The following is a 13,504-nucleotide window of genomic DNA, read 5'->3' as shown; positions in this document are numbered from 1 at the left end:
AGTTGTGAGCCCAATTCAAACCTTTTTTACCCCTTTCCATCCCCTCTTTCCTTGACACCTACCATGCAGGTCCTGGTTCTGCAGGTGGGACAGTGGAGCCCAGCAAGCATGGTTAGAGGGGGGCACAATTCTGGGGGTCAGTGAAAGCGTGCAGCCTCTCACTCGCTTTAATCAGAAAGTCGACCTTCAGCTTGTAAAAGTTACGCAATGGACAAGGTTACTAAAACTGTAGAGCGCAAAATCTGGTAGAGCTGTGCATGGGAGCCAATCAGCTTCTAACTTCAGCTTGTTCAATTAAGCTTTGATGAAAAAACCTGGAAGCTGATTGGTTCCTACGCAGAGATGGTCCAGATTTTGCCCTGTGCAGTTTTAGTAAATCAACCCTAATGAGTGCAATGCCCTGCAGGCTTCAGTGCAAAGAATTAGTAAATGCATTCGATTAATGTTAGAGGATTTACTACTTTTTGCAAACAGTAGACTATTGTACATTTGGACTTATAAATTTGAAATATGGTATTTATATATATATATATATCTGGTCTTCCCCCCACCCCGTGCCCCCCCATCCTCTTCATCACTACTAACAACGCCACCATTTCTCCCACACGCCAAAGTCCTGGGTGTCACCCTGGACTCCCACCTCTCCTTTCTACCCCACATCCAACTGCTATCTAGAACTTGCAGGCTCCACCTCCGCAACATCTCCAAGATACGCACATTCCTCACCCCAGACACCAGCAAACAACTCGTACACTCCCTCATCATCTCACGCCTGGACTACTGCAACTCCCTTCTCGCTGGCCTACCCAAACGAATGCTCTCCCCACTCCAGTCGATCCTAAACTCAGCGGCTAGACTCATCCACCTCACCAACCGCTCCACATCTGCCTCCCCCCTCTGCCAATCCCTTCATTGGCTCTGGATTGCCCAACGCATCAAATTCAAACTGCTAACTCTGACCTACAAAGCCATTCACAATGCCGCCCCGAACTACATAACTGACCTGATACCCAAATACTACCTTACCCGTGCCGTTCGCTCCTCACAGGACCTCCTACTCTCTAGCTCCCTGGTCTCCTCCTCCCACGCCCCATTGCAGGACTTCTCCAGGACTTCCCCCATCCTCTGGAACTCCCTACCCCAATCAATCAGACTGTCACCTACCCTCCTCACCTTCAGGCGCACCCTGAAAACCCTCCTCTTCAGGGAAGCCTACCCCAACCTCACCTAACACCCGATCTCACCTAACAACTAACCTCCTCCACTCCTCCCGCTACTCCATCCCCCACAGCCATCTCCTCCTGTGCCACCTTCCCCTCCCTCCTAGATTGTAAGCTCCAAAGAGCAGGGCCCTCGAACCCCTCGTGTATTGTATTGTTACTGTCTTGTCGCATGTTATGTCCCCCTCGCTACTGTACAGTGCTGAGCATACCCTTTGGCGCTATATAAATACTGTATAATAATAATAATTATATATATATATATATATGAAGTGAGTTAATATACAGGCAGTGTCTATCAAGTTTTCAATACTTCCCGGGGTCCAAGGATGAGGTTGCAGTTCAAATGCTGGTTTTCAGAAAATGGAATACGGATGGCGATGGGAATGTGTAGCAGCGATGGAGTGATTCATAGTTTCACCACCGGCATGACTAATTGTGTCTAATTAAGCAGGTGACTGCAGCATTACACATCGGATACATGCGGGGAGCTGCGTGCCGAACACTTACCTGATCTCCACACAAATTGCGTAACTAGAGAGCTAGTTACTTGTGGAAGGAAGGCTATTGGGGGCGTGAAGAATTTTTCAGCAGTTCACAGCCTAATGAAGACAGAGAAATATACAAGTGATAAATATATATACCGTATATACTCGAGTATAAGCCGAGTTTTTCAGCACATTTTTTGTGCTGAAAAACGGCCCCCTCGGCTTATACTCGAGTCAACGTCTGCAGATGACATGCCGTCCCTGTCATCTGGACACACCCCCGGGATCAATCCTCGCCGGTGATTGGCCGCCAGAACTGTAGCTCAGGAGAGGCACACAGGCGCCCAATCACCGGCGAGGAGGTGGAGCTTGGAGAGGAGGAGCCGAGCGGCACCGCGAAGATCGAGCGAGTGAAGAGGAGGAGAGCGGCCGGAGAAGGAAGACATCTGACCGGTAAGTGTGTACCATGGGAGAGGGATGGAGCGAGCGATGGGGCACTATTCCTCCCCCCACTGACACCAATGATGGGGCACTATTCCTCCCCCCACTGACACCAACGATGGGGCACTATTCCTCCCCCCACTGACACCAACGATGGGGCACTATTCCTCCCCCCACTGACACCAACGATGGGGCACTATTCCTCCCCCCACTGACACCAACGATGGGGCACTATTCCTCCCCCCACTGACACCAACGATGGGGCACTATTCCTCCCCCCACTGACACCAACGATGGGGCACTATTCCTCCCCCCACTGACACCAACGATGGGGCACTATTCCTCCCCCCACTGACACCAACGATGGGGCACTATTCCTCCCCCCTCGGCTTATACTCGAGTCAATAGTTTTTCCCAGTTTTTTGTGGTAAAATTAGGTACCTCAGCTTATATTCGGGTCGGCTTATACTCGAGTATATACGGTATATATATATTGCCTAGACAGGGGCGGACAGACCATTAGAGCACTCGGCCACTGCCCGAGGGCCCAGGGTCAGTAGAGAGCCCCATGAAATACCCTTGGCACCTTTTATAGGCTTTTTTGGGTGTGCTTTGAGTGTGGTCAAGGACACAGGGGCCCCATGATCCCCTATTGCCCGGGGGCCCCATGAGCTGTCAGTCCTCCCCTGTGCCTAGAAAAAGTATTCACCTTGGAGGCATTAATGCTTTACTGTCATAGAATGGAAACTATAATCAACAGAAACAAGCTCCTCAACGTTTTCAATTCAAAGCGATAACAGATCTATGTAAAGGAATAAAAAGTAATTACAATAACAAATAAAAATAATACACAGCTGCCTAAAGAGGAACTTCAGCCCCCTTTTGTTTGGCTCTACCACCCCCTCCATTTTCGTCTTTTCTGGCACATGCGCAAATGTGCTGAAGGACTGTCTCTGGCCTCCGGGTTCTGGCAGAAACCTTCGACGCATGTGGGGGAAATTTTCCGTGCATGCGGTTTTGGAACTTCCATAACAGCCCATCTTTGCGCATGCACAGGGAAGCCCAGATATGGATGAAGGTCCACATTAAACTGCAACTGCACTGTATCTGAGCACCACAAACCAAAAATGCTATTTAATTCATTGGTCAAGGCAAACTCCCCCCTTCTATCCATGTCTCCGTAGTTACATAGTTAGTCTGGCTGAAAAAAGACAAAAATCCATCCAGTTCAACCATTATTAAAACAAAAAGTTATGATCCTAAACCCACAGTTGATCCAGAGGAAGACAAAAAAAAACAGCAAAGCACGATCCAATTTGCTCCTGCTGGGAAAAGAATTCCTTCCTGATCCCCCGAGAGGCAATCAGATATTCCCTGGATCAACTTTCCCTATAAATGTTATATCCAGTTATATTCTGTGTATCCAAGAAAGAATCCAGGACTTTCCTACAGCAATCCACTGAGCTGGCCACAACCAACTCTTGAGGGAGTCTAGTCCACATTTTCACAGCTCACACTGTGAAGAAACCTTTCCATGTTTGGAGATTGAATTTATTTTCCTCCAGATGTAGAGAGTTCCCTCATGTCCTCTGTGATGACCTCATATCCCCCCTTAATCTCCTCTTCTCTTCTCTTAAGCTCCATGCTTTAGTTTGCTAATAAAACATTTTGAAAAACACCCCTCTGGCATTTCATCTTGAGTAGATGATACATGTAGCATTTACTTCCTGGAATTCCATCTGCCCTTAGCTCAGGCATTGGCTGAGCTGAGAACCCTCCCTACCCTCCTGAAGACTCCTGGGATGTATGACATCATTTGCCTAGGCATGGAAACCAGGAAGTAACTGAAGAAATGTAAAAAAAAAGGTTAAAACAAGTAAATGTAATGTGCTTTCCTATCTATTTACTAATGCTAGCAGCATAAGGATTAAAAATATTCCATGTTGATTGAGAGAGTGAGGTTCCACTTTAAACATATGCTCCCTTTGTGCCGGTATTTACTAAAAAAGACAGCCTCAGGTCTATACGCATAGGTCTGTATCTGCTGTTCACACCTGGATACTGGGATACTTCCCCTTTCCTCTATACCAGGGGTCTCCAAACTATTCAAACAAAGGGCCTGTATACTGTCCTTCAGACTTTAGGAGGGCTGGCTTAAGGCCAGTGAGGATAGAAAATGTCCTGGCCCCAGCCTCAGTGAGAATAAACATGGCAGCAGGGTTGTTAGTCAGTAGGAATAGTGCCCCATCATTGGTGTCAGTGGGAGGAATAGTGCCCCATCATTGGTGTCAGTGGGAGGAATAGTGCCCCATCATTGGTATCAGTGGGAGGAATAGTGCCCCATCATTGGTATCAGTGGGAGGAATAGTGCCCCATCATTGGTGTCAGTGGGAGGAATAGTGCCCCATCATTGGTGTCAGTGGGAGGAATAGTGCCCCATCATTGGTGTCAGTGGGCGGAATAGTGCTCCCTAATTGGTGTCAGTGGGAGGAATAGTGTCCCATCATTGGCGTCAGTGGGAGGAATAGTGCCCCATCATTGGTGTCAGTGGGAGGAATAGTGCTCCATCATTGGTATCAGTGGGAGGAATAGTGCCCCATCATTGGTGTCAGTGGGAGGAATAGTGCCCCATCATTGGTATCAGTGGGAGGAATAGTGCCCCATCATTGGTATCAGTGGGAGGAATAGTGCCCCATCATTGGTATCAGTGGGAGGAATAGTGCCCCATCATTGGTGTCAGTGGGAGGAATAGAGTCCCATCATTGGTATCAGTGGGAGGAATAGTGTCCCATCATTGGCGTCAGTGGGAGGAATAGTGCCCCATCATTGGCGTCAGTGGGAGGAATAGTGCCCCATCATTGGCGTCAGTGGGAGGAATAGTGCCCCATCATTGGCATCAGTGGGAGGAATAGTGCCCCATCATTGGTGTCAGTGGGAGAAGTAGTGCCCCATCATTGGTATCAGTGGGAGAAGTAGTGCCCCATCACTGGTGTCAGTGGGAGGAATAGTGCCCCATCATTGGTGTCAGTGGGAGGAGTAGTGCCCCATCATTGATATCAGTGGGAGGAATAGTGCCCCATCATTGGTATCAGTGGGAGGAATAGTGCCCCATCATTGGTGTCAGTGGGATGAATAGTGCCCCATCATTGGTGTCAGTGGGAGGAGTAGTGCCCCATCATTGGTATTAGTGGGAGGAGTAGTGCCCCATCATTGGTATCAGTGGGAGGAATAGTGCCCCATCATTGGTATCAGTAGGAGGAATAGTGCCCCATCATTGGTGTCAGTGGGAGGAATAGTGCCCCATCATTGGTATCAGTGGGAAGAATAGTGCCCCATCATTGGTGTCAATGGGAGGAATAGTGCCCCATCATTGATGTCAGTGGGAGGAGTAGTGCCCCATCATTGGTATCAGTGGGAGGAGTAGTGCCCCATCATTGGTGTCAGTGGGAGGAATAGTGCCCCATCATTGATGTCAGTGGGAGGAATAGTGTCCCATCATTGATGTCAGTGGGAGGAGTAGTGCCCCATCATTGGTGTCAGTGGGAGGAATAGTGTCCCATCATTGATGTCAGTGGGAGGAATAGTGCCCCATCATTGGTATCAGTGGGAAGAAGTACTGCCCCATTGTTGGTGTCAGTGGGAGGAATAGTGCTCCAAGGGCCGGATAAAGGGTAGCAAAGGGCCAAATCCAGCCCTCGTGCTGCAGTTTGGAGACTCTTGCTCTATACCGCTGGTTTCCAATCTCAGTCTTCAAGTACCCCCAACAGGTCATGTTTAGAGGATTTCCTTCATCATGCATAGCATCTTTAAATCAATGTCAATGGCTTGATATTTATGATTTTATCTAAGGGATAATCCCAAAACATGACCTGTACTTGAGGACTGAGGTTGGAAACCTCTACTCTATGTAAGGCTAGGCTCACACCTATGCAGGTTGTGTTTGATGCGTTTCTGCATTGCATTTTGCGTTGTGTTTTTGCCAAGTTTTGGATGCATTTTGCGGGGTTTTTTTTTATTTTTTTAATTTTCTTGTTGCTAGGCAGATTTTAAACTCAAAACGCAGCAAAAAGGCAATACATGCTTTACTGCAGCATTCCCATCGAAGTCTATAGAACCAAAAATGCAACTTTTTGTATTAAAAAAAGTCCCTGACCCAAAAAACGCACCGGGTGAAAACGCACAGATGTGAACCTGTCCCATAGGAAGTCATGTGAAATGGACTGTACTGCGTTTCTGCAAAAACATTACAGAAAACGCTTAGGTGTGACCCTGGGGTTAAACTCCTTCGGCTCAGAGACCATGGAGATCGAGTGTGAACATTCTTTTTCGTCCTGATGCACACTGGACGGTTTTGGCTTTTGGCATTTTTTTCCTACAGCTAGTAAACCCCCCAGCATGTTGTCCTATGTGTCCATACAGGCACATATAGGCTTTAACCACTTCCAGTCCGGACACTCTCACCCCCTTCCAGTCCAGGGCAATTTTCAGCTTTCAGCGCTATCAAACTTTGAATGACAATTGCGCGGTCATGCAACACTGTACCCATATGAATTTCTTAGCATTTTTTTGAGACAGATAAAACTTTATTTTGGTGGCATTTATTCACCACTGGGATTTTTATTTTATTTTTTTGCTATATAAATGAAAAAGTTCAAATATTTTGAAAAAAAAAAAGTGTTTTTCTTATAAAATTTTGCAAATAAATACATTTTCTTCATAAATCTTGGCCAAAATGTATTCAGCTATCTTTTTAGTAAAAAAAATAAAATAACCCAAATTAGTTTATAACCAAAAATTATAATTAAAAAAATAATAATAATTTTTTTTTTTTTATATTATTATTTATGTTTTGTTTTCTTAACATACTGTCACCCTAGCAGTACAGTGTCACCATAGTGACACTGTACTACTTGTGGGGGGAGATGAAGATTTTTTTTTTTCTTACACTGATTGCTTTTACCCCCATAAAGGCTGTAAAAGCAATAATTTCTCTTCCTCTCTAGCTGCATTCCTGCATCCATTGAGAAATACTGAGAGCTATGATTGGTCACAGCTTGTCACATGGTACAAGGCTGTTGTGAATAGCCTTGTACCATGTGACCTCTGTGATCATTCACAGATTTCACTTGTAGTAAGCAATGATGTCAGGAAGTGACATCTTGCTTGTTACTATTCATGTGATCACTGATTGGCCAATCAGTGATCACATGATCGGGACCTCACAAGGAGGTCCCTCTGGATACAGCGGTGCCACTCGCTCCCAGGGAGCGCGCACAGGCAGTGAATGCAGAGACTGTTTATGAATGGCAATCCGCTCCTGCACTGCTCCCGTCCGGCCGTTTATGTACATGGGGGGACGGGAAGTGGTTAAATAAGACCCTAACCAAGAATAACTAATTGCGATTTGGGGGTACCAAACCATATAAATCTACATTGGTCATACCAGTATAACCCCGTTCACAAGGATATGAAGAGTAAATTTGTCTCCATCTCCCACTCTTTGTATGTCTCATGCTGGCAGGGAACAGGCTTTTTTTTTCAAGCTGTGGCTGCTTCATAAGGAAAACAAACTGTAAGAATGTATACACCTTTTTGTTCTGATATACCTGGGTGATTAAATGGGTTGTGTTCAGTGGTGGTCCAGGGGCCGACTGACAACTCATGGGGCCCCCGGGCAATAAGGGATCATGGGGCCCCTGTGTCCTTGCCCAAACTCAAAAAAGCCTATGAAAAAGGTACCAGGGGCATCTCATGGGGCCCCCTACTGACCCCGGACCCTCGGGCAGTGCCCGAGTTTCCAAATAGTCAGTCCGCCCCTGGGTGGTACTGTTTCATTTTTGCCGCAGCACATGTACGACTCAGAGTGGATGCATACCCTGGTTCAGGCTGGTGGCTGGTGGTTGGAACAATGGTGTATTTAGGTTTCGTGCTGCCCTAGGCACCACAAAAATTGGCTCCCCCCCCCAAGGAGAGACCCTGACAGAGACCAACACCCCCCTCCCCCACGAAAAGAGGCTGACATTGACCAACAACACCCCAGGCACCCCCCCCCACCCGAGATTGTCTTCCACTACCACCACCCCCTATACACTGGCAATGCCCCCCCCCCCCAGACGCTGTGAGAGAGGAGACACTCGCCTTCACAGCTCTGGACATCCCAAGGAACAAGAGTCAGGCTCTGCATACACCATCAAGCAGCCCGCAGCTTCTCTCAGATCCCACCTGTTCCCCATGCTGCATGTGTCCCTTCTTCCATCCCTTCCTTTGGGGGGCGGTGCTGCGCCCCTGAAAAATGCAGCTGCCCCCCTGAACGATGCTGCTGCCCCCTGAAAAATGCTGCCCTAGGCAAATGCCTTGTTTGCCTTGTGCTAAATACGCCCCTGGGTTGGAAGAAGGTAAAACCGTGACTCAACCGCATGGTTTTACAACCCCCGCCCTGGGGGGGGGTACAAGCAGGGGCGGACTGACCATTCAAGTACTCGGGCACTGCCCGAGGGCCCGGGATCAGTAGGGGGCCCCATGAAATGCCCCTGGCACCTTTTTCATAGGCAAAGACGCAATACACGCTTTTCTGCAGCATGCCCATTGAAGTCTATAGAACCCAAAACGCAACGGTTTGCGTTCAAGAAAGTCCCTGACCCTTTCCAAAAAACATACCGGGTGAAAACGCAGAGATGTGTGACGTGTCCTATAGGAAATCATGTTAAATGGATTGTACTGCAAACAGGGGCGGACTGACCATTCAGGCACTAGGGCACTGCCTGAGGGCCCTGGGTCAGTAGGGGGCCCCATGAGATGCCCCTAGTACCTTTCAAAGGATTTTTTGGGCATGCTTTTTAGTGTGGGCAAGGACACAGGGACCCTATGATCCCCTATTGACCGGGGGCCCCATGAGTTGTCAGTACGCCCTTGGGTACAAGGTCACAGTAATAGGAGATTTGGACCCGTGCGTGTATTACAATGACAGTATTAATCAGAAGTGTCTTTTTTCCGTCTCGGAAAGTTAGGAGGTATGGCTTCTGCGGAAGCAGCTTTTAGATGGAGGATGGGTGGTGTGTGTGGGGGCATATGGTGCCAACGTTTCCGAAACCTCCAGACTCCAGTGATGCAGATCCGGTCCTGCTGTACGGGGTGCAAAAAAAAAAAAAAAGGATGCATACATTATTAGGAGCGGCGTATCTTTCCGTGGTTGGATGCAGTTACACACAATTCTCCAGCCCACACTCCATCTTCCCCACGCAGACTGCGCACATGTCCAGAATTCAAATATATTCCTATGAGTCACCGTGCAGAGGAGAAGGCACAGACAGAGAGAGAAGCATCTCCTGCCTTCCTGTGTGTACGCCGTGAATAGTCCACCACTATGTGAGCATCGTCCTGAACACAGGAAAAGAACATTTATTTTAATCCTCCCATTCATGCCTCCAGCTTGCCATTGTTAGGGATCGTCACCTTCTGCCTATAAAGTTGGCTTTTAAAGACCGCAGAGGCTAGAGAGTGCTGAGCACTGCCACGTCAATCTGTTGTTTTTTTAGTTTTTCTATTTAAAACACGTTTTATTGAAATTTTAAAGGAAAATCTCTAGGTCTATTTTTTTTTAAATATTTTGCTCAGCTATGCATAGATAGCAGCAATAGTCACCTGTTCTTCAGCGCTGCCCCCCCCCCCCCACAGAAACTCCATTGGGGAAGGCACTTTCGTCAACAACAACATACAAAGCCATCCACAACTCTTCCCCAAGCCATCACTAAGCTCATCTCAACATATTACCCAAAGCATCCACTGCGCTCCTCCCAAGACCTCTATCTCTCCATCCCCCTTCTTACTTGCTCACCTCCAGGACTTTTCCTCATCCACCTTCCACTGCGCTCCGCCCAAGACCTCTATCTCTCTATCCCCTTCTTACTTGCTCACCTCCAGGACTTTTCCAGAGCCTTTCTCATCCACCTTAGGCGCACCCTGAAAACCCATCTCTTCAGGGAAGCCTACCCCACCCCCTGCTAACTTGCCGACCTCCTCCACTCCTCCTACCACTCCATCCCCCACAGCTATCTCCTCCTGTGCTACCATCCCCCCCCTCCTAGATTGTAAGCTCGAAAGAGCAGGGCCCTGGATCCCCTCATGTTTTGCATTGTATTGGTATTGTTCTGTCACATGTTCTGTCCCCCTCTGTAATGTACAGCGCTGAGCGAACTATTGGTGCTTTATAAATACTGTATAATAATAATAATATATAGATATACAGTAAATATAGCAATAGCAATATAACTCAACCCGCAACATCTCCAAGATACGCCCGTTCTTAACCTCTGAAACTACTAAGCAACTTATTCCCTCCCTGGTTATCTCTCGCCTTGCCTATTGTAACTCCCTCCTCATTGGCCTACCTAATCGCAGGCTATCCCCTCTTCAGTCTATCATGAATGCTGCTGCCAGACTCATCCACCTTACTAACCGTTCCATATCTGCCATCCCTCTCTGCCAATCCCTCCACTGGCCTCCACTCAGTGTCCTCCACCCCTCTCTGCCAATCCCTCCACTGGCCTCCACTCAGTGTCCTCCACCCCTCTCTGCCAATCCCTCCACTGGCCTCCACTCAGTGTCCTCCACCCCTCTCTGCCAATCCCTCCACTGGCCTCCACTCAGTGTCCTCCACCCTCTCTGCCAATCCCTCCACTGGCCTCCACTCAGTGTCCTCCACCCCTCTCTGCCAATCCCTCCACTGGCCTCCACTCAGTGTCCTCCACCCCTCTCTGCCAATCCCTCCACTGGCTTCCACTCAGTGTCCTCCATCCCTCTCTGCCAATCCTTCCACTGGCCTCCACTCAGTGTCCTCCACCCTCTCTGCCAATCCCTCCACTGGCTTCCACTCAGTGTCCTCCATCCCTCTCTGCCAATCCCTCCACTGTCTTCCACTTCCCATTGCCCAATGGATAAAATTCAAAACATTAACAATCACATATAAAGCCATTTATAACTCTGCCCCAAATTACGTCACCAATCTTGTCTCTAAATATCACCCAAACGATCCTCTCCGCTCCTCCCACGACTTCCTGCTCTCCAGCTCCCTTGTCTCCTCCTCCCATGCTCCTCCTACCAGTCCATCCCCCACAGTTACTACCTTTTGTACCACCAGCCCTTCCCTCTTAGATTGTAAGCTCCAAGGAGCAGGGCCGTCCTATCCCTCTTGTATTGATCTGTATTGTTGCTGTATTGTCTCCTGTTATATTGTAAAGCACTGAGCAAACTGTTGGCGCCATAAATCCTGTATAATAATAATAATAATCCACCTTCCACTTCACTCCTCCCAAGACCTCCTGCTCTCTAGTTCTGTCATCTTCTCCTCCCATGCTTGCCTCCAGGACTTCTCCAGAGCCTGTCTCATCTGCTGTCCACTTCACTCCTCCCAAGACCTCCTGCTCTCTAGTTCTGTCATCTTCTCCTCCCATGCTTGCCTCCAGGACTTCTCCATAGCCTGTCTCATCTGCTGTCCACTTCACTCCTCCCAAGACCTCCTGCTCTCTACCTGTCATCACCTCCTCCCATGCTTGCCTCCAGGACTTCTCCAGAGCCTGTCTCATCTGCCTTCCACTTCACTCCTCCCAAGACCTCCTGCTCTCTAGCTCTGTATCACCTCCTCCTATGCTTGCCTCCAGGATTTCTCCAGAGTCTGTCACATCCACCTTCCACTTCACTCCTCCCAAGACCTCCTGTTCTCTTGGTCCATTGTCACCTCCTCACATGCTTGCTTCCAGGACTTCTCCAGAGCCTCCACTGCTCACTTTCACTTTGCTCCTCTCAAGACCTCCTGCTCTGTAACCTCCTCCTTGTTGCACGCTCACCTCCAGGACTTTTCCAGAGCCTTTCCCATCCACCTTCCACTTTGCTCCTCCCAAGACCTCCTGCTCTCTAGCTCTGTTGTCACCTCCTCACATGTTTGCCTCCAGGACTTCTTCAGAGCCTCCACCATTCACCCTCCACTTTGTTCCTCTCAAGACCTCCTGCTCTGTAACCTCCTCCTTGTTGCACGCTCACCTCCAGGACTTTTCCATAGCCTTTGTTACTTTCAGGACCTCCTGCTCTGCAACCTCCTCCTTGTCGCATGTTTGCCTCCAGGACTTCTCCATAGCCTTTGTTCTTCTCTAGACTTCAAGCTGTCTAGCCTCCTTATCACACACTCACCTCCAGGAGTTCTCCAAAACCTTTCCCATCCAACTTCCACTTTCCTCCTCCCAAGACCTCCTGCTCTCTAGCTCTGTTGTCACCGCTTCCCATGCTTACCTCCAGGACTTCTCCAGAGTCTCTACCATCCACTCTCCACTTTGCTCCTCTCAAGACTTCCTTCTCTCTAGCTCCTTCATCTTCTCATCCCGTGCTTGCCTTCAAGACTTCTCCAGAGCCCTCACCATCCACCCTCCACTTTGCTCTTCTCAAGACCTCCTGCTCTCTAGCTCCCTCGTCACTTCTTTCCATGTTTGCCTTCAGGGCTTTTCCCATCCTCTAGAACTCCCTACCCCAATCTTAAATAGTTACAGTCAGGTTAAAAAAGACACAAATCCATCTATTTTAACCAATACAAAAACAATGCATAAATGGTGTAGTGCAGATCCGGAACTGGTCTGGCTGTTGGGTCCCAGGTTCCATTCCATGCCTGATCTGATGAGTCTCGATTTCCCTAGAAATGGTTGTGCGTGAAAATCCCAGTAGATCAGCAGCTTATGAAATACTCAGACCAGCCCGCCTGGCACCAACAACCATGCCACGTTCAAAGTCACTTAAACCCTCTTTCTTCCCCTGATGCTCGGTTTGAACTTCAGCAAGTCATCTTCACCACGTCTAGATGCCCAAATGCGTTGAGTTGCTGCCATGTGATTGGCTGATTGCAATTTGTGTTAAACAATTGAACAGGTATACCTAATAAAGCGGCCAGTGTGTATGGAAGGTACTTACACAAGTATTAAGAAATTATAATGTGGGGAAGTGAAAACGTTTGGTTTAATTCTGCTTTAAGGACCCTTCCACACTAGACCACGGTGTGACCACTAGGTGTTCGATCTGCTGTGCTTGTCAGTGTATTTTTAGCTAAAACCCTACACTACGCAGTGCATTTGCCTGCACCGAATCGCATGGTGTAACGGAACCGGACCCAGACTGCACTTGGGTATTTCAGTTAGACTCCAGCTTCCCTGTCCGAACACGGATCCCCAGACACCACCGCTGACCAAACAGGATGAGACACACCAGACTTGTATGAAAGACAGGAAATGGACTGCTTTATTTTAACATAGACCAAGATATATACACAGGGCGGGAAAATACAAACAGTAACAGGAAACACATCAGCAAGCCGTCCCA

The 13,504-nt window shown here is 48.3% G+C and overlaps 1 protein-coding gene across 1 annotated transcript in view; it reads left to right on the top strand.

Annotated features, from left to right (window-relative positions):
- The window catches only part of PTPN5 (protein tyrosine phosphatase non-receptor type 5), a 121,427-nt gene that overhangs the window by 40,675 nt on the left and 67,248 nt on the right, over positions 1-13,504 (top strand). The gene's annotated exons all lie outside the window — the stretch shown is intronic.

The sequence above is a fragment of the Staurois parvus genome, unplaced genomic scaffold (assembly GCF_062004578.1).
Source record: "Staurois parvus isolate SC_StPar_1 unplaced genomic scaffold, SC_StPar_1.0 ptg000838l, whole genome shotgun sequence".
Taxonomy (NCBI): domain Eukaryota; kingdom Metazoa; phylum Chordata; class Amphibia; order Anura; family Ranidae; genus Staurois; species Staurois parvus.
This window is presented reverse-complemented; position numbering and strand designations above follow the sequence as displayed.